This window comes from Octodon degus, unplaced genomic scaffold (assembly GCF_000260255.1).
Source record: "Octodon degus isolate 3935 unplaced genomic scaffold, OctDeg1.0 scaffold00087, whole genome shotgun sequence".
In the NCBI taxonomy this organism is placed as follows: Eukaryota; Metazoa; Chordata; class Mammalia; order Rodentia; family Octodontidae; genus Octodon; species Octodon degus.
Window position 1 is genome coordinate 8,769,090 of NW_004524663.1, and position 22,799 is coordinate 8,791,888.

The following is a 22,799-nucleotide window of genomic DNA, read 5'->3' on the forward strand; positions in this document are numbered from 1 at the left end:
AAAAATAAAATGCCTCAGCACCACATAATACATTAGCAATCCAACTGGAACAGCAAATGAATCAAACAGTTTTCAGGTGGTAATGACTGTTCAGGTTCAACCACTCTCTTGTAAGTGACATTTAAAAAAAAATCACAACTATTCCTGAAAGTCAAGGCATAAAAAGCAGGTAAATTGGTAAAAGAATGCATTTTAAATGTTCTCTAAGGACACTGGTGGGGACAGGGGTGACCTCGGTCCTGAGAGGTCCCCTGCAATGGGGACCATCTCTGCATCAGTGAGGTGAATCTGTGCATTTCTTCTACTTCCCTGAATTGCAGTTTCTTCCAAAGCTACTATTACATGAATTTTTAAAAGCATATCTTTGTTGTCTGTACTTTACATATTCTCTGCTACTCTGGTCTGATAGTCCTAGAACAGAAGGAAACAGGATTTATATCCTAAGGGGTTTGCCCTGAATGGAGCCAGGATAATAAAACTTCCTTCTCTGTGCAAGACAAAAAACATCTGAAATCAAAAAGTAGTGTGTTTGTAAGGGAAAAAGTCAGCTTCATTGGTGGGAAGCTCAGAACGTGGTCATGCTGGCCTTTCATTTCACAAGCATGGAGAAGCATTTTGAGTGCCTCCTCCCCAGCGGGGGCAGCAGGGTGCAGAGGGTTGGCCCTCTTCCTTACTCTGCTCAGATCTGCTTTGCATCTTGTGTTGCGGGGCATTTGCTGAGAAGTACCTCAATCCTATTCCAAATGTGGCAGAATATTACACAGGAGTTTGCCTTATTTACAAACATCTGCATGGGATGTCATTACCTGACTGCGTAAAGCTAAGGAACCATGCATGTAATTGAGACTCACTTTCCTCTTCCCTTTTCAATTCATGGGTCTTCTGTAACATTTACTTTCTGGCACCAAAAGTCCAAGATGGAAGTAACCTCTGAAGGCTGCACAAGGTCTATTACCCTAAATTCTAGATCAATGGCTGTAAATGTTATGGTCTGTAACATTTAGGTCATTATTTAAAGCCACAAGGCATAGCTATACAGAACATAGAATATAGTGTACTAGTTCTTAAGAGGTCCAACAAATCCAATAAGAAGTTCAGCTTTTTTCCTTCTATCTTTCTTTACCTTTTCCATTTTTTTGTATTTTGTGTTAACTCTTTCATTCTACTCTTGAAAGCGTCACTACAATTTCTACTCTTCTTTATGAGATAGAGTCTTGCTGTGTAGTTCAATTCAGTCTGGTCTTGCAGCCTAGACGGACTTTGAACTCATGGCAATCCTCCTGACTCAACCTCCTGAATGCGGAGATTATAGTCATGAACCACTATGCCTGATTACAATTCCTAGTCTTTGAAACAGAAACTAAGGCTGAATCCTTTTTAAATTAATTTTATTTTTATTCATTTTAACGAGAAAAAAAGATAAAATAGCAATGAAAGTTTCAAAATAGGTTGGTAGGACAGTTATAACACATAATATATTGCATATTGTTGCCTTTGTAGTAGTTATTCAAAGGACAAGATGTAGACATGATATCTTGTCTAAACAATATTTGTGCAAACCTTTCTTCTCAATGAACCAAGAGAAAGTAGCTGTATATCTATCCTAACTATCTTGCATATACATATGTATTTTTTCTCACAACAAAATGATATTTTTATTTATAGTTTTGCAAAGTTAGTAATACATGACACAAGGTTTTCTAGTGACTAATAGCTAACTAGACAGGATGTTTATCTCAGGACTGAGGTGGCTTTGAGGTAGCTTGTTTCCTTTTCTTTCTTTCTTTCTTTCTTTCTTTCTTTCTTTCTTTCTTTCTTTCTTTCTTTCTTTCTTTCTTTCTTTCTTGCAGAACCGGGGATTGAACTCAGGCCCTTACTCTTGCCTGGGAAGTGCTTATTCTACTGATCTATCTCCCAGGCCCCTAGGTAGCTTGTTTCTTTAGGCAACGAGGTCCAGTCCCACCTCCACACATTTGATCAATTTCCTAGCTTCCATGGCTTCCAACATATCCACCTTCTTAGTTTTGTTTATTTCAGAGATGTATATTCCACTGCAGTTAGAGAAGCTGTATTTGGAGAAGTCATTAAAGGACCTTTTCATATTTGATGCCAGCCCAAAGATTGTAGATACTTGAATTTGGCAAAATAACCCAATATATTCCAATAGATCATAATAGTAATGAATTATCAGCAGATCTAGAAATTGTCAGAAGTTGGTAACTTGAGCCTTTTATAGCTCAGCATATTGATTTAGCTTTATTTTTTATATGTTGTGGTTACACTTTTCTGCTGGATGGTTAAGACCAAGTTAAATCAAGACCTATATGACTAAAAATGTAACTTTTGCTATCTGACAAGGTCTGTCAAATCCCCTCAGTATTTACCCTGGAACCATGTACAGCACCTTGTGGATCTTTTGTCGGGGTCAGTCTTCTGGATGAGTCATAGTCCTTGCTTGACCAATTTGCTCTCTGTGAAAGCCTGAGAGAATGTTTTCTCTCTAGGTGACTCTCCTTAGGCACACTATACATCACTGATCACTTTCTGTATGGTCCCATCATCTCTAAGGCTGACTCTTGTCTGAGTGACTCATAAAATATTTCAGGCTCTGAATCAAACCACAAGACAAAAACTTACATTCAGTGAGTCTCCTCACCACACAGAATAAAAGCTAGCTGAGCCTCCACATAACAAAAGAAAGCTATGGTAAGATAAAGCTGGCAACAAATTCAACAGAATTTCCACAAAAAAAATCCACCTTTTCACAAATAAGTCCTCATCCATCCATCTCTCCAAGGTGGAGTAAAATGCAAGTCCCCTGGAACTGGTCCATTGATCATGCAGCTCTGTAGAGAGATGTCCAGGTACCTTTTTACTGTGTATGTTTTCAGTTCCACAGTTCAACTGTAAACATTCTGAGAAACACTGTAGGGCAGGACTATACTTGCTGGAACTTTAAAAAATGATTCTTCATGTGGTGTTTAGCAATGAGTCTGTTAGAAATACAAAATACATTTTTTTTTAAACTTTCTACAATTTTTCTAACTGGCCTCTAGGAAGTCCTGCACAGACAAATTACCTTGATCTTTTCCAGATTACCCTAGGATGAAGGCTACCTAAAAGTGGCAGCTGTTTTGTTCACTCCTCCGGGCAGGAAGACACTAAGGGACCTTTTATGACATTCACACCCTGGACTCAAGTTTTTATGCTCTTGTGTGTTTTCCCTTTTCTTGAATGTGGATTGGCCAATGAGCAATAGAAAAGGTTGTGGGATTCCATTTCAGTGATTGGGCTACAGAAGAGTGAGGCTTTGGTCTTGCTATCAGACTCTCCTTCTGGCTTTTTTTTTTTATTGGTGGTACCAGGGATCACACTCAGGCCCTTGTGCTTGCCAGACAAGCACTTATTCCACTGAGCCATCTCCCAGCCCTCTCCGTCTGGCTTTGATGAAGCTGCCATAGTAGTCAAATCCAAGTAGCAAGGACAAAGGGCTCTGGAGAGGAGGCAGCCCAGGCTGAGCCCCTAAGGACACTACTTGATGAAATAAATTAAGCCAACAACCACAGAAGTAGGCTTGGAAAAGGATCTTTCTACAGTCAATTTTTATATGAGAGCTCAGTACAGCCATGGCCTTACAGAAGACCTTGGAGTGGAGAACCCAGTGAAGCCATGTGCAGACTGCTAACCACAAGGCTATGAGACATTGATGTGTGTCACTTGAAGCCAAAAGTCTGTGGTTATTTGTTACACAGCAATAAAAACCACAATAACATACTGCTTTCCTCAGGGCCTTTAGTAGAGCCTGGCTCAAGTTAGGTGTACAATAAATGCAAGTGGAATGAAATTAATGCCTATTGCAGCCCTGGGGTACAATGCTGAGTGCTTCCATCACAGCACTGCAGCATGTCCACCACTGGGTGAACAAACCCCACTTTCTGCAACAAACATGCTATTGAATGTAATTTTCTAAAACAAACACATAGTAAGTAAATATAATTTTCCATAATAAACATGTTAAACAAGGTTTCTAGTAATTAGTCTCAAGGTCAATCTACATTTTCTTGGAGATGTCAGTATTATCTACCTGCTTGGATAGCAGGGACTGAGTGATAACTCATCTGTTGTCTCACCCAAAGAAGAAGCTTAGCAAAATAGAATATGATTTCTTATAGACCTGCAGAATCAGAGCTCTTGCAGACCAAAGTGATGGGAGCTCTCCTCTCAGCAAAGGGTTTGTCTCCTGTCAAAGTGGCACTGCACCACAAACGTCACAACTCTGGCTTTGGTCCAGAAATCTGCAGGGTGAACCTCAAGTCTGTGGAAAGGGAAATGGGGTAGTGGGGGTCTCCGGGACCTTGGTGCTGATGGTATGGAAGGGAGGAAAACCATGTGGGTGAGAAGGGTACTGATGACCAGATGTGCTCCAAGGCTGCCTCAGACCACCAGAGCTGTGAGTGCAAGCCACCTGTGATGACAAGATGCAGGAAGGCTTTGTATCCTTGGGTTGATTATAGCCTGACATATTTCCATGAACCTCATATTTTAAAGTATTAATTTCAAATCCCTTGTGTAAGTCTATAAGGGTAATATATACCATGAGGACTGTGGCTGATAACATCATATGCTGAAAATCAGCAAACAGAGTAGATTTTAGGTGCTTTTCTACCCACACAAAGATGCACACATGCTCAGGCATGCACACAAACAGGTACCTATTATGGTATGCGAATTTGACTATAACTGGAATAATCATTTCACTGTATATATGTGTGTATGTATATATTATGTGTGTATATAGTATATACAGCCTTATATATTTATACCTTAATATATGCAGCCAAACTCCCTGTATATCAACCACATAGAAAGTCCATGTATGCTACACAATGGTCTTTTTTTGTCTCATAAACACTCCTGTTTCAAGTATTTCTAGGGGACACATGACCACACTGCCTACAGTTCACTCGTAAGGTCCCTCAGCCTCTGCTTTTCCAGGTTGCATGATACTGTAAGTGTTAATTAGAAGACTACTATTCATTAGTACTGATCCACAATTTGGTTAATTTATTGAAAATTTGCCCAGAAGCCTTAGAGCCTTTCCATTTGACAAAAAACAAAAAAACAAGTTTTCTCATTGATACTCACTTTCATGTCTTTAGACTTGGTCACAAAGAACTATGAGCTATTTTCCTTTGTCATCCGTTCAGGATCCCATCCTGCCTGACAGATGACACAATGCTTTCTCTTCACTCCACACTGTGAGAACACAAAGCCTAGTTTACCTGAAGGCCTCACATTGGTCACACCAACATCTTTCTTTTTTTCCCCCATAATTTTATTGATAAACAAATAGCAATGACACAGTTGCAAATCAAATCAGTAGGACAGTTTCAATAATTAACACACTGCATACATTCTTCCTAGTGGTTAACTGCTGTATAAGAATCATTCTACTCATTAAGAGAATGTAACTATATATCTATCCAAACCACTTTGAATACACAGATACAATTGTCTGTATACCCTTTCTTTGTTAAGTTCCATTATTTGAATATTATAGGTGTGTAAACTCAGCAAAATATTCTAAAAGAGTCCAGTAGCCCATAATAGTATTGGGTCTTCCACTTGATTGGCAATGTCAGAAATTGTTGACCTGAGTCCCCTACAGCTCAACATAACAGCATGGCTTGACTTCTTATATTTCGTTTTTATAATTTTCTGCTGGATGGCCAAGACCAAGGTAAAGCAGGACCTATACAACAAGAGTTGTAGCTTTTGGGTCTGATAAGGTCAGTGAAATCCCCTCAGGATTTATCCTGAGATCCTGCACCTCAGATTGTAGAACCTTTGTCAGTGTCAGCCATGTGGATGAGTCATGGCCATTGCTTGGCCAATGTGCTCTCTGTGAAAGCCTGAGAGAATGTTTTATCTCCATGTGACTCTCCTTAGGCACACTCGACATCATTGATCACTTTCCTCTTTGGGCCCATAATTTCCTTGATCAGAAAATTTGGGACACTACCGAGTTGCATGACGTTACAGTACAAGTTCTCATATGTCCTGAATCTTAACTGACCTTAGAAGGCTAGAGCCAAAATGTTGGCTTTCCTTGCAGCCCTCCTTGTTCTCTAATTTTGTTCTGCAAACTTAGGTTGTTAACCATCCAGAAGACAAGCTCATTGTTATTACCATACAACTTAGGCTGTTAAGCTTAACCTCACTATCAGTCTGCATATCAAACATCTTAGGCATAATATGGAACAGGTACTTTTCATCAAGTATTGATATGTTGAACTTTAAGTCCCTACAGAATATGATAAAAAAATTAAAAATTAGAATATATTTTAAAAATAGGCATAAAGAATTATATACTTCTTATGTTTACACATAAGTCCAAAAATCTCACCATATAAAACCTTAGCGCAGGACAGTCCCACAATATTCCTTTTCCTCTCTCTTGCTTTCATTCACCACCAACATCTTTCTTGGAAAACTATAATGAAATCACAAAAGCATTGCTCTTGGTGAGCTAGCAATTAAAGAAAGTTACTTGTCAGGATTCTAGCTGTATTTCATATCTTTTGCCACTCTGCAGTACTGCAATAGGTAGTGGAGTGGACTGGTGGCAAGACTAGTTCTGGCCATGAGTACAAAGAATGGTCTCTCCTTATGCTGAAGGGGAACATCATGTTTTCCAGCTAGCTGGGGACAAGTCGAAGAGCACTCTGAGTGGGGGACGGTGTGATTTCTGCAAAGTCTGTTCACTGGAGAGATATACTACTTGCTGCACTTAAAGGCTGGTCTTCACTGTCCTATTAGCTAGATGTGGGGCATTGCCATTTGCTGCCCAGGGATAAGAAGATTGCCCATTCTGCAGTGTCCTTAACAACAAAGACCTACACCAGCACAGATGGTCTGCTGTTGTGCTCACAACGCTATGCCCCCATGACAGTCCTCATCACCCCACTTACATCCCATAGGATCTGATGATTGACATATGGAGAGAAAAGGGTACACTCCAGGTCTCAGCCCTCTTGTTTCCTGATCCCTCCACCTCTGGAGAAGCCATTTGCAAAGGGTAGGCCTGCAGGTTTGTTTAGATTTTATTTGTTTGCTTTACTTTGCTTTGCTTTGGAGGAAGGGAACAAACAAACTATGCTCTCCAACCAGCTATCTCTGTTACTGGAATGTGGAAGCTGGTATTATAGTCCATCCATGACCCTGTGTGTAGGTGTGTGTGTGTGTGTGTGTGTATGTGTGTGTGTGTGTGTGTGTGTGCATGCATGTGCACGTGCACATACATGCACTCTCACTGTGGCCCACAATGACCTGTTAAGTATAACTGTGACTGTTATGAAATACTGTCTGCAGATTTCTTAGTATTGCTGCTGAACCTAGACGGGCTATGGCTGCTTTCAACAGTGGAATATGACAGAGGTCACGGCAGCTGTCTTCCACCATGATGTCACAAGAAAGTAACACAGTTTCTGCCTTCTATGGGGGAAAACTTCACCTTTCACTCCTACAGTCTCCAGGAAGGGAGGAAACTGAGGCAGGAAGAATGAAGTCACATGGAAGGGACACCTGCAGGCTTCCTTTTGCTGCCTAATCTTCTGGCTGTCCCCATTGTATTAGCCAGACTGCTCCAGGGGAATGGGACCAACACGACATTGTCATAAACAGAAAGATCTATGTGAAGGAATGGGGGTCCACAATCCAGCTGGGAGGCATCTCTTGTAGTGCAGGCCTGCAGGCTGGAGATGAAAGGAAGAGGCAGCACTACAAGTCAAGCCCCGAGGCCCACTGCAGGCAGAATTTCTTCCTGGGGAGGTCCATTTTCATTCTACTGATGCTTTTGACCCATTGGAGATGGTCCACCCACGCTGTGGAAGAGGATCTGCTTTATTCAACATTCACCAATTTAAACGATAATCTCATCCAAAAAATACCTTCATAGAAACAATTTGATTAAATGTTTGGGCACTGTGACCCAGCCAGGTCTCCACAAAAATTAACCCTCACACCAGCCAGGTGCCAGCCCTGGGAAATGATGCTTTCTTGTTTCCTTCCGACCAGACAAGCTCCCAGTTCACTGCCAAGCAGTGTCCTCAGTGCACAGTGAATTGAATCATCCAGCCAAATCTTGTCAATCTGGGACACCATAAAACAGTTGTTTAAGTTACAGAGTTGTGAGGCAGTTTATCATGCTGCAGGAACAGCTGGAACTCACCTCTCCCTCCCTCACTCCATTCATCCCTCCCTCACTTTCTCTCTTGATTTTTTTTCACTGTTGCACCTTCCCTGGTCAGCTGAAGCCCAGCAGCTCCTTACTTTCCTTGGGTCTTTCTATCTGCTATTCTTCCAACCTAGAATATACATCTTCCCTGATCTTTGCTTAGGTGATTCCTTTTATCCTTTTGCAAATCAAATAATACTTCCTTAGAGCTACCTTCCCGGGCTATGCACTGCTAAACTGGCCTCCTTCCCTATGTCTGTCTGTCTGTCTGTCTGTCTGTCTATCTATCTGTATCTCTCTGTCTGTCTCTCTCTGTCTGTCTGTCTCTCTGTGTCTGTCTGTCTGTCTGTCTGTCTCTCTTCATTTTCTTCAAAACATTTATCTCATTCTGAAATTATCTTACTTGGCCTTTGGCTATTGTCTTCTGTTGTTTAAAATCTTAGCTTGGTGGGGATATAGCTCAGTGGCATAAGCACATACCTGGCAAGCGTATGATCCCAAGTTTGATACCTGGTACCAATACATAAATAAGTGAATAAATACCCTATTTTGGCAAAGATTCATCCCTATCTAGTTCATTTTTGCTCATACAGTGATTGTCACAGAATACATACACATTCTTTTGATACTTAGCTTGGGGGAGGGTTGTACTGGGAATCAAATTCAGGACCTTGCACTTGCCAGGCAGGCAGAGCCCTGCTGAGCTCTATCCCAGCCCCGCATCAATATTTGTCAAGCAGAGGTAATGAATGCTTGCATCATATGGAGGTGACTGCCTTCAGGCCCTTGTCTGCAGGCCTTGACTTCCTCTAACTTCCTCTGTTGTCACAGAACGTAATGAAGAACACCTAGAGCTCTGGCACCACACAAAAGATGTTTTTCTCTGGCTTTTTCCCGCTATAATTTCCTTCTCCTAATGAGATGAGCATTCACTAGGAAAGAAAACCCTAGCATCCTTGTACAATACCTCAGAGACAAAAGGCACTGCATTTTTGTACTTGGTGATATGTGGGTTTATTTATACATTTTCCTAACTCTTCCAGACTAATTAGAAAACAACTCAAAACTGAGAAAGAGGAGACATCTTCTCTCCTAGAGGGCCAACCTATGCTCATCCTTTAGGTTACTACATACACTGCCACACCTTAATTTCTTCCTCTGGCCCTCTAGCATGGGGCTTGCAGAAAACTTTGGATGAAATGTGGAAAAGAAGCAATCCATCTTCCGTAGCTTTGTTTCTCCTCTTTTTTCAGTATCAGTTTCTGCACATTTGAGTCAGAAAACAGTGTTTTTCTCTCATACTTGAACTAAGTATCCAGAGCCCCATCCCACTTGGCAGTCAACATTTACTCTACCACAAAAATCCCTGATTGCTTTCAATTTTTTTTCTTTTTTTTTTTTGTATGTTAGTACAGGGTCTCCAGGGTCTCACTACATAGATCAGACTCATCGTGATCTGCCTGTGTTCAGCCTCCCAAGAGCTGGGATTACAGGCATGCACTACCATGCCCAGTCTCAGTGGTGCTATCAGCATGCCCCAGGGGCAGGGCTGGCATGGACTCCCCAGGATTGAACTCCAGCTGCTGCATCTGCCTAGGCAAGCACTATATTGGTGTCACCAGGGAACAAACTCAGGACCTTGTGCTTGTCAGGCAGGCACTGATTCCACTGAGCTATCTCCCCAGCCCCAAGCAGGCACAGGCACTTTATCTGCTGAGCTATTTGGCCGGCCCTTACTTTCTATTCTAAGTTTTCCTCCCATTGACAATGTCCTTCATTTTCTGGGTCCTTTTTTAAAAAAAATAATTTTATTGAGAAACAAATAGCAATGAGACAGTTTCAAAACCAATTACTAGTGCAGTTTCAATAATTAATATATTGCATATTGTTGTCTTAGTGGTTATTCATTGTACAAGATGCAGACATGATATCCTGCCACAAATGCTATAGAACAAATTTCTCTATTCACTGAATTAAGAGAATGAAGCTGTATATCTATCCTAACTATTTTGAATATACAGATACAAAATGGTCTTTCATTTATGTCTCCCTTTTTTGTTTAGTTTTATCAGAGAAGGGTATTCCATTGTCATTTAAATATTGTAAGTGCATGAATTCAGCAAAATATTCTAATATAATCCAGTAGCCCATTAACAATAGTGGGTTTTCTGTAAGACTGGCAATGTCAAAAGTTGTTGACTTGAGCCTTTTTACAGTTCAGCATATTAATATGGCTTTACTTTTTATACTTTGTTTTTATACTTTTCTGTTGGATGGTTAAGACTAAGATAAAGCAAGACCTATATAACAAGAATTGCAACTTTTGTATCTGATAAGGTCAGTCAAATCCCCTCAGGATTTATCCTGAAACCCTGTACTGCACTTTGTAGATCCTTTGTCAGTGTCAGCCATGTGGGTGAGTCACGGCCATTGTTTGACCGATTTGCTGTCTGTGAAAGCCTAAGAGAATATTTTCTCTCTAGGTGACTCTCCTCAGGCACACTCTACATCACTGATCACTTTCCCCTGTGGTCCCATAATCTCCTTGATCAGAAAATTCGGGGCACAACTGAGTTACGTGATGTTATTCCTAAAGTATTTTTTAAATTTTTCTCTTCATATTCTGTACAGACTTAAAGTTTAACATATCAATACTTGATGGAAAATACCTGTTCCATGTTATGCCTAAGATGTTTGATATTCAGACGGATAGTGAGGTTAAGCTCAACTGCCAATGTTGTAGGGTGATAATATTAAGCTTCTCTTCTGGAGGGTTAACAACCTAAGTTTGCAGACCAAAAATTAGGAAAAAACAAGGGCTGCAAGGACAGCCAACATTTTGGCCCTAGCCTTTCAAGGTCAGTGGAGACTCAGGACATTTTCTTGTTCTTAATGTGTTAACAATGTGACCTTCCGTCCCTAGAGAAAATGCTCCTCCCAGATCACTGAGGTAGCTGACAGCTCCTCCTACATGCATGTTTCAAATACAAACCAGCCCAAGTCCACCCAGCCTTCTGCTTTTTTCTGAACTCTCACATGCTCGACCACTACCCATCTGCCCTGCTCAACTTAGGACCAGATACCAAGCAATTAGGGGCAGACAGACCCTCAGCCCCAGAGCCTTTGAGCTAACCCAGCCTAGCCAATCCTAAACCAGTTGGCCCTTCCCTGCCTGCTCCTTCTCATGGGGACCATGGCAAAGCTTTCACCCACCTCCTAATCTGTCCAGTGCTTCTTCCTGTCCCACCACAGCCCATGATGTGATGTAACCCTTTTGCTTTGTAACTGTATAAACCTTTCAGTGGCAATTATACCTAACTATGTTGACCTCACTAAACTGAAAATTATCTATTACTACATCATATTTTAAAACATCCTTCAAGGCTGTTTTAAAACTCAATATCCCAATCATTTGGCAAACAACTTCAAATCTATACTCTCAGTGGTTAATATTGTCAGTTTTACTTCAGCTGGTTCTAGAAAATATTTAAAGTGCTGACACTGAAGAAACATTTTTTGATGCTTCATGTGTCCCATTTATTGGGGAAGGGTCTAGGAATGTAAGGATAAGCCAAAGTCACTCTCAGGTAGGCTGCTGATAGGACAGGCATTCAAACAATAGTTACAAAAACATGAAATAAATAAATGTCTTTGTGAAGTTCACAGCTAAGGGGATTTACTTGTTGGACTCTCTAGTGTATTCCCTTCATAAAGTTTTTAATTTTGTAGGACTTCAAATTAATATAGAATGGAATGTTCTTCTCCATTCTTCACATGTCAAGCTACTGAATTTCAAAAGCTAAAAGAGTATTCAAATTTTACAAGTTATTATTTATCCAATTTAATTGCTTCCTTTTCAACATTTCCACAAAAATACAGACAAGCTAACCTTCAGAACAGCCCTTATTGTTTTGAAGGCAGAAAGTGGACATAATATTAATAATTACATTAAGCTCTAAATATATGCCAGCCTTTAGAACAAACATAAAATGAATTATTCAATCCTTATAGCACATATCATCATCCTTGTTTCATAGGATGATACAACTGAAGCTTAAGCTAAATAAGGAGAAAAATACACTAAGCAAAGTTAATAAGACGTTGAGCCCTCTGTTTCAATCTAGAGACACACCAAAGTCTATTAACTTAGAGCCTAAGTTACATCTGAAGTTAAAAAAAAAAAACTGGAATGTTTTAATGTGCACTACTTAGATCCATTCTTAAAGTCAACTAAGAATTTGAGCTAATTTCCCGCCAAAAGAAATACCATTCAAACTTCTGTTGTTAATTGTAAACTATCTGAGTGTATTTGTCATGGTTTGGGGGCTTTTTTGCAAGGAGAGCAATACAGGACACACTCTATAAGATTATTTTATAATCACCCAAAGAATTATACACAAAGAGTTCAGGAAAGCTGTCCACATGCTAAAGACCAAAGAATTCAGCTGAGGGCCTGGATCCCACCATAATGTGATGCCTGGGTCCAGCTGAATACCTGCAGCTTATAACAATGCCTCCCACAAGTCCAACTGGAGGCCTAGAGCCCACGACAATGTCTTCTTATGCGGTCTTTTTATGGATCTGCACTAGAAAGCCCAAAGTTCAGTGGTGGAAGCTAGAAAGTCTATGCCAGTGGTAAGAAGGATCTGCACTAGCAGGCTGAGGGATCTGCACTGTGGCCAAGAAGCAATGCTCAAGGCAAAAACCAGAGCTCCCCAAAAGAGTACCACAGCCATCCTTAGCAACAGTAAGATCCTGAGTTCCTCCAGCAAAGAGGAAAGCTGAGTTCCCACCAGGAAAACCAACATGACAAGCTTTTCTAGAAGACTAAGATGTGTACCATCTTCCCCTCTGGAGCCAAGAAGCCATGCTCAGGATGAGGACGGGCACCCTCAAAGTGAACCATAGGCATCCTCAGTAACAGTGACATTCTGAGCTCCTCCTCCAATGAGAACAACCAAGTTCATCAGGAAAGCCAGCACGACAAGGTCCTCCCGCAGAACAGCCCAAGAGAACCAGCAGCTTCCAAGAGCTCCAACAGCTTCTCTAAACAACTTCTGTAACAGCCTTCCAACAGCTTCTCCAGTTCTATCTCTTATGCTGATGGCAACAATCCTCAGGTGGGCCTTCCACACCCATCACCACACTAGTTCAGTTCAGCTGGCTGTAACAAGTTGGCCCCCAGTTCACAATCCAGTATAGCACCTAAATTTCTCTTTTAATATTTTGTTAGAATTGCACCTTTAGTTCGCTTAGCCTAACTAGGAGACAGAGCACAATTTGCTACCTTACAGGAAAAAGTTTCTTTCTAAACCTTTCCATTAAAGAGTATCAAAATTTGACAACTGGGTGTATACATAGAATGTCATCTTAGAGTTGGAGAGCACATTTTCTGTTTTCTTCTTAGCCAATTTTTCCCAAAGACTTTAGTCAAAATCTGCGACAATGATTTCATGCCATAATTTGAATCATTCTTTCCATTTCCATTGGTCTGGCCTGGACTCCATTAACTCCACTGAAGTTGAGCTTCATTGTTCTCTGGAGCCTGAGAAGATCCCCAGGGGCCAGACTACAACTCCATAGTTCCTCTCTTAGCACACATTTGTTGGAAAAGGTCATAGAACATCAAGTCACCTGCAATCTCAAGTCTGCTCTTCAGTTGTACGTAACTAAAGGATGAACAAATCAACACACCAGACAAGCCAATCTATTCTCAGGTACCTTGACTTGCAGAACTCTGTGCAGAAATCCTTTTAAAAGTTAGTCTTTTTCCCTCTTTGCTTTCAGGAGAAATCAAAGCTTTCGTTTGTCTGCGGTCAGAGCCCTTCCACTGAGCTACATCTCCAGCCCATTTTTCCTTTTGAGATAGCATCTTACTATATGGCTAAGTTGTCCAGGATATGCTCAAATTTTCCATCTTCCCACCTCAGTTTCCCAGAGTGCTGGGATTACAAACTTTAGCTGGCCAGCTATGACTCTGAACAGGGCTTTTGATCCCTTATCAAGCTTGAAACATTCTAAGACACTAAGTGGTATATGATACTGTTTTTTAAAAGACCCAAACCTCCCCATTCCAGTCTATGATAAAGGGAGAAGAAACAATACAGAATTTTCTTTCCATGTTATTTATTGAGTGCCTACTAAACGCCTGACATTTTCCCAAGACCTTGGTGACACTACTGGGAACTTGCGTCCTACTTGTCACCAATTGTCAGAAACAGATTATCTGTGAGAAATTCTCACTAGAACCAATCTACAGCACAGTGTGCTTTGAACTCTAGTCATACTTAAAAGTTCGGGATGAAAGGCACCCCAGAAATCTTGAGTGTTGCAGCTGTCTAAGGGGCTTTTCTTTCTGCATGAGAAGGTATTTGATGGGGTCTGGGGTCAGGGGTATAAATCCCTGGCCTTTATATGCAAAGTTTTATGTGATTTTCCTAGAACCAGGGATCACAAATTTCTCAGAATTCTCTAAAAGGGCTGAAGCCAGGTGTGGTGGAGCAGGACTGTAATCCCAGCACTTGGGAGGCTGAAGCAGGAAGATTGCTGAGTTAAAGGCCGTTGGGGCTGCAAAATGAGTTCAAGGCCAGCCAGGGCTACAAAATGAGTCCAAAGCCAGTCTGAATTGGATGACAAAACACTCTCTAAAAGGGGCTGAAAGCACTGCCTTCACCTAGGTCCCTAAGTCCTCTGATCCCAGCCTGTGCTTTCTTGGTAGAGGTTACTTTTCTAACCAACAGCTAATGACAACAGATTCACCACTAGCCTTCAGCTGTCTCTCTTAAACGTGCTAACTGCTTGGGACCTCACTTTTAGCATCTCTAGGTTATAAGCAAACATATTTCCTATAGTGGTCTGCTCACTATGAAGTTCTCTGAAGGCAACAAGGAGACAACGGGATTGCTCTGCGCTTTCGGAACTGGAAAGTTGTGGGGTCACGCACCTGCTCATAGGTACCGTCCTGGGAGTGCGCACACCGTGCGCTCACGCGGGCAAACACACCTGAACTTCGTCCGCGTACGGTGAGCGGACACACGCTGGGTAAACATGCGCCAGGCGAACACACCCAAAACCTGCGCACTCGCGCCGTACGCACCCACCTGCGCTCTTACACAAGCGCGCCCAACGTGCCAGGCCCCTAGATCCCTGTGCGTTCGCAGGGTGAGCACACAAGCGCCTTGCACACACGGCCACGGTCTCACACGCGGCCGCGCACACCCGCGTTTCCACACCCACACTCGATCCACCAACTACTGCAACTTCAGAGCGCAACTCGGCAGCTGAGTGGCGCCCAGTATGTCACCGCGAGTCGCCGCCGCCTCGTCCCTGCGGGGTGCACCTCCAGACGCACAGATCTCAGGCTGGGGAAGGACCTGCCCCCAGGGAGCGGTGCTCCTGGGTCTCGAGTCTCAGGTGCACGCTGTACTGCAGCTGGGGGACCCGGGCCAGCCACTGTCGGAGCGCCTCTCTAAGCCCTCGGGGTTCTTCCCCGCGCCAAGATCTGGAAATGCGTGCGCACATTCCCAAGTCCACTTGTAAGTTCGATCTTCGGCCTCTGAGGCGCCCACTGGGTTCTGCCTGCCGGCACCTGTCGCCATCCGCCTCACCCCCTACCTACCTCCAGAAGATCGCAGGAAAGCTGCGCCTCCGTTCCGTACAGCAGCGCGCTGCAGGCCGCCAGATGGGCCCGGGGAGCGGCCGCTCAGAACACGCCTGTTCCCAGAGAGGCACCTGAAGGCAGTTAAAGTTTGAAAGCAGAAGGGTGACACCTGCTGTTCGCTGGGACCGCTCTGCCCGCATGGGTGTCGGTTGGAGACGGTCTTGGCCCAGGCTGGCTGTGTGGTGGCGACTCGAGCTCGCTGTGCGGTTTGGGGGCTCCTGACTGGGGTCCCCAGAGCAACAGCGATGTGGTGGGGAAGCAGGCCCAGAGACTTCGGTGTCTCGGGTTAGGCTTAGGATGATCTTGACTTCCTTCCATCCCTCATCTTGGAATTGAGAGTTTACTGGTTGCCGTCCTGAGTCACTCAGCAGAAGTGGGCCGAGAAAGTCCCAAAGTCCACGCCCGACTCCAGCAACCACTACCCTAGTTGGTTGGTGCTAGCTTCGAAGGATGAAGCCACCACCGCAGTTCGCACATCCTCCGTCTTCATCAGTCTGACAGAGAACCTGGTTACCTGCTATAGAGGGAAAGAAAGCAGTTCTGTGACGATTCATAAAAGTGTCTTCAAATTCTGAACAAGTTGCTGTCTGTCCTCTGGCAGGAATGAATTGCAGAACAGAGGCCAGGGGCATGCATCCACTCTGCGTCCATGAAGACATCCGATCTTCTTAAGTAGGGCAACTAGGAGAATGAGTTCTCTAGAAAGCCTGGGGTCTATGACTTCCCAGTTCCCCACGAGGAGCTTTATGCAATCAGGTTTCACCTCTGCTCTCTCTCACCCCACCCACATCTTCCTACCTTGTCCCCCTTCTCTCTTGGCTTTCTCCACCGCCTAAGTACCCTGATGCTCCTTACGGTGACTTCATTCTTAGTTTCTGTTACCTCTTGACTTTAATGTGAAGCTCTTAGAAATAAGATGTTCTGAAGGAGAGCCACAGAGAGCATTCCTGGAGTGCAGGCCATGGAACTCTCATTCCTCCCCATCCCCTCCCACATTGTGCCTCTCCCACTTCGACCTCCCAGCATGTGCTTCTGCCCCTTCCTCTCTGCCCTACTCAAGCCCTGCCTTGAGGCCATTAAGGGTTTTTCTGCTACCGATGTAGCTTTTAGGTTCTCTTAGTGACCCATCAAAAAAGTCTGTTCAGCTTTCCTGTGCTGTCATTAATTTGGAAAGTAAATGGGATATGACATAGATTTGTATTAAAATGTGAATGATGGATGAAACAGGACTCATAAAGTATCACTAAGAGGACTGTAGGTCTCAGTGGTATCCTTAAGAAACCTGAAATTCTATTATTTAAAATGATGATGACAATGACAGTAGGTTTTCTCACTTTAATACAGGAGACAAAAACCACAATTTAGACTAACTGAGTAAAACCTCAAGATGTTATGATGAACACCAAAGCTAGGAAATCTAAACTTCCGTAAGGACTAGAGCTAGAAACACGAGGTTAACCAGATGTCCTGTTGCTTCCTTCCCTATATATAGGCCTCAGTCATGTAGTAGAAGTATTTGCTGTTTTACAATAAACCTTTCAACAAAGGTCAGGCACATTCCCTTCTAATTCCATAACTCATTTGCTGTGATAGATCTTCCAATTTGTGATGTGGAAAACCAGTGACCAGGAAAACTGGAATAGTTAGCAAATTTGCATCATTTGAATGAGTGACGAGCGGGTAATCAGATAGTGGAGGTAGCTGGGATGCCAAAGCATACAAGGATATCTAGAACAGAGGGCTTACTATGGGGTGGCATGTTCTAAGTACATTACATCTGATACTCCTTTTCATCACTCAGACAAATACTACTATCATCCCCTCCCCCCCTTTTTTTGCTGATGAGACAAGCACAGGAGTTAATTAATCTGTTCAAGGTCCAAACTTAAAAGTAGCATAAATCTACAAAAGTTCACACAAAACAGCAAGCCCATGAGTGGACCCTACTGCCACTTCTTAAAGTCTAAAGCAGGTAGAGTTGTTTGTTGGTGTCCCAAAATGGAAACCAGTCAAGACCTCCACGGGCCTGCAGAATCACGAGCACAGGAATATTTAAAAGGTTCTTTGCTCCCTACCTTCTAACCCAGCTCCACCCCATGCATGAAGTTAAGAATTCCTTAGACTTCCTTTCCCTGCAGTGTTTCACTTCTACTAGTTTAGTTACATATAGGCAGTTTCTGCCCTGGCGCATGCGCCAGCAAACAGCTCCATGAGTTGTCTGTCTGCTGCATTGCACATGAGGTAGATTCCCTCCCAGCTCCTACATGGATCAGCCCTGAATATGAGTTGCTGTATTTATCCTAAACCTCTAGTTTCCATCGAACATCCCTTCTTCTTTGCTAGCTCTTCGTTTATATCCTCCGTATCTTCTTTCAGGGCCACTAGTTGATCTTTTTAATCAATTCAGGACAGTGCCTGCCATAGCCTGCTGGTCAGGAGCAGCTGGGCAAGGTGTCCATTTCAGCCCCTGTCTTCATCCTGTCAGTCTCAGCATGTGTCTGCTGGGCTAGGCAAAGCCATTAGCAGAGAATGAACGGGGTCTTGGGATCAAACTGAGGAAACCAAAGCTCAGCTGCCTTTTCTATTATTGTAGAAAGAATGAGTCCTCTTAGGCATGAAGGGGATTCCTGGCACATGATTTTCCTGAAGGACCCCACAACTACCACCCCCGTTTCCACCTCCTGAGATGCCTCTTGGTATGGTTCGAACATCTCCAATGTGAAAAATATAAATTCCAAAATGTTCCAATATTAGAAACTTTTTGAGCACTAAAATAATATTCCATGTAGCAAATACTGCACCTGTTGTCTAGGGATGCCTGACCTCAAGGAACGGGTCACAGATAAGAGCTCAGGTGCACTAAAATAGCAGGATAGATACAAGAATGAAACAAGTGATTCCGATGTTTAGACAGGACTCATTCTCAAGGTAGCTCATTAGGAACATATAAATATTCTAAATCCAAAACACCTATACTCCCAAGAATTTGGATAAAGAAGACTCAATATATATAGAACCAAAAGGATGAATATAATCTGTGTCCAAAGCCTTAATTTATTTTTACCCTCTCCAGATAACTCACAGAAAAGGACATCTGGCTAATTCCACTTACAGGGGTCTCTGGAAATATACCCAGCTCAGCTTAGTTTCAGCATACCAAGAACATCACACTATTTGAGGGGAAAAAAAGGGTGGGGTGTGGGTAGAGAGAGAAACAGAGATGGAGCCAGGGAGAGAAGGAAAGATCAGAACTGAGTGTAGATCTGGACAAGCTTAGGTGCCTTGGTCTATCTCCTGCCTTCTTCAGGGAGCTGCTCTGTGTGTTAGCAGACTTCAGCTCAACAACAGGAAGCGTAGCCCACGTGCTTCCATCCCTAGGAGCTCTTCCTCATCCCTGAGAGCCGACGCTGCCCACCTGTTCCCAGGCTGCTTCAGAAAGTCAGACAAGGACTCTCCTACTCTGTCTTAATCTCAAAGTACATTCTCCTCAGCGGTATGACAGCCACACTCCCTGCTATGGTGTCCTATAGAACAATCTGTGACCCAAATGACAAGTCTCTACACTTCATGAAGTTTTTGAGGTCACTACTAAGTAATAAGAAGGGAATGTAATGATCTAGCCATTAAATTACAGTCGATCTTCCCCATTGGCAGCTGCCACATGTGCGAACTTGCCAACACACAACGATTTATCCATAACCTCTGAAGTCGCTCTTTGTGGCGCAGTCATGGTCTTTTGCAAATAGTGCAAAGTATGAGTAGCCTAATGCCTGGGATTCCACTCAAGGTCAGAGGAGTCTGTGCTCTGCCTTTTTGTTGATGCTGTCTACTGCAGAGAAATATTCTTTTCATGGCCTATTTAGTGCCACTTTGGTTTTTCTTTATTGCTTGGTTTTATTTGCTTTTTACTTTTTGTACTTTTGGTGGGTAGTTTTTCTATTTAAACTGGTCTACAAAGATAGCCCTCAAATGCTCTCTGGTCTTGCTGAGGACAAGGCTAAGGGCAAAAGTTCACATGTTAGAGACACTTTGCTACTCAGGACTGAGTTATGGTTCAATTGGCCATGAGTTAAAAGCTAATGTGTTGGGGCTGGGGAGATGGCTCAGTGGAATAAGCACTTCCCTGGCACGTGCAAGGGTGTGAGTTCAATCCCCGGTTCCCCCCCAAAAAAAAAAAAAAAAAAAAAAAAGTGTCAGCAGCACAACTCAGCGAGATGTCTTTAAACAGAAGCACGTGCACATCAACATTATCTATTGACTGGTTGAGGAAAATGTTGTGACAAGAGGCTTGCAGGAGCTGAACTCTGTATTTCCCCTAGGATAAATGCTAGCAGCAAATTTATAGAACGTAACTACCGCAAACAAGAATCAAGTATATTTTACAATAACAAGGTACTGTGATAGTATGTAACAAAAAGAACTTTGTAATGACCAGATAATCTCTCCAAATAAATTCAGATTTCCTTCCTTTACTCCAAAAACTGATGCCTACACAGTGAACCTGTAGTTTCTACACCCTTGGCAGCTGAGGTCTGATTTCTGGGCCTCTTAGATCAGATATCATGCCTGCTGTCTCATGTGGTCTGCCTCGGCTTTGTCAAATCTGACCCTAAAAATGAGGGGCTCCTCAGTGACATGGCCCTAGGTAATCACTGGGGACCCCAATTCATGGCCTGCCATGCCCTCCTAACTGTAGCACAGGGTCCTGTCAAAGGTGGTAATGGCTTAAGAGCACCCTCCACTCCCACTCAGGAGCAGTTCACAGCAAGAACAAAACTGGCTCATGCTAAAGGACTCTGCTTTTTCCTCTAAGGTTGTTCAAAGAAAATTCTTGACAAAATCTTTAGGCTAATTGATTGATGATACAATTGGCATGTAGTATTATGCTTATTATTTCTTCAAAGGGATGTATTTGTTTCCAAGTGGTGCCATGTACATAACTGGTAGCTTAAAACAATACAAATGTATTCTGTCCAATTCTGGAAGCCAGATGACTTAAAATAAGATGTCAGCATGGTCACTCTCTGGTGAGACTCTGGGAAGTCCTTCTTCCCGGGTGCCAGTGGTTCTCTGTGGTTCTTGGAATTCTGGACTTTATGAACTAGCTCTCTGCTTTAATTTGCCTCCTGTCTTTATGCCCATGTCTTTTTTGTTTCTCTGTCTTTTAGAGTTGCCAATGAATTTAGTGCCCACCTAAGTAATCCAGAATCTTCTCATCTCAAGAGCCTTAACTTAATTACACTTGAGAAAATCCTTTTTCCAAATAAGGCCACTTTCATTGGTTTATGTACTAGTGTGTTTTCCATTATTGCTATAATAAAATGCCTGAGACTGGGCAACTTTCTTTAAAAAGAGGTTTATTTAGCTAATATTTTCGGAGCATCAAAAAGCCTAGTGGCACATATCATAATGCCAAATGCACATGTAGGAAAGAGATCACACTTCTAAACAGCAAGCCAGATTGGCTTCTCACAACCCCTTCTGCAGGCACAGCTTGACGGCTATGGACTGTCCACTAACCTCCCGCCCCCCAGAGTTCCCACTATCTGTATGGTACCAAACTGAGGACCAGGATCCCAACACAGGAACCGTCGAGGACAAAGCATATCCAAGCCATAGCAAGAGGGTGGATAGAGCATATTTTTGCAACGGGTCATTGGGGGAACTCATGCCTCTGTGGTATCTGCTCAGGAGGCGTTCTCAGTAACTAAAGACATTAGCAAATTTATCATCATTTTCCTGGTCCAAACTTATCATTCTCATAGGCTGTAACATACTTCAAACTTATTAGAGCTATATATCCATTATATGTACTCATTACAACACAAGGAGGAAAATTCTCACATCACATTATTAGTATTATCTTATCCTTCTCATGAGAAAACATCTTAATACACTTACAAGGTATAATCTCAAAATTTAGCTTCAGATTTTACATATACAGGTTGGTGATCAGCATCCTTCCTCCTCCTGGCAGGTGTGAAAGGAGGAAGTTAAAGACAAGGAAGTGAAGGGGAGATTAGGGAGGACGTTGTAGCGATGCTTGAGTTACTATGGGAACTTTCTGACTTTATAGAGAAAACTAGAAAGAGTATGTATTTGTCAGAGGGGGACACAGAGAGACAGAGGAGGAGGAGAAAGAGAGCGAGAGTGAGAGCAAGAGAGCGAGAGAGTGAGAGCGAGAGAGCAAGAGAGCGAGAGTGAGAGAGCGAGAGAGCGAGAGAGCGAGAGCGAGAGAGCGAGAGCGAGAGAGCGAGAGAGCGAGAGCGAGAGAGCGAGAGAGCGAGAGCGAGAGCGAGAGAGCGAGAGAGCGAGAGCGAGAGCGAGAGAGCAAGAGAGCAAGAGAGAGAGCGAGAGCGAGAGAGCGAGAGCGAGAGAGAGCGAGAGAGCAAGAGAGAGAGCAAGAGAGCGAGAGTGAGAGAGCGAAAGAGCAAGAGCGAGAGAGTGAGAGAGCGAGAGCGAGAGAGCGAGAGCGACTGCATCCAAAAGCCAAAGAGCTGGACCTGGCATAGAGTATTTTAAGGAAATAAATTCTAAGGAAAGGCTTTCCAGGTCCTCTGTGTCTACGTACGCTTTGTCATAAAATTAATCTTCCTGAGCATGACCTGGAATGGAAATGCAGCCTGCACTTACCGTTGGTCGTGCTGTCGAGGAAATGCACGTCTCCCGTTCTCCCCACATCTCCCCGTGTCTGGTTGCTAGGAGGTCTAAAACATCCAGAGCACCAAATCTTCAAAATATTTAGGCAGGTGTCTACAATTGGTCACTACAGTTACTTCATAAGGCAAGCAATAGTTTGTTCTTTTCTTTCTTTCTTTTTTTTTTTTTTTTTTTATTTTAGGGAAGGGTCTACAGGGTGTTCAGGGTCTCACTACTACATCAGACTTGTAGTGATCTGCCTGT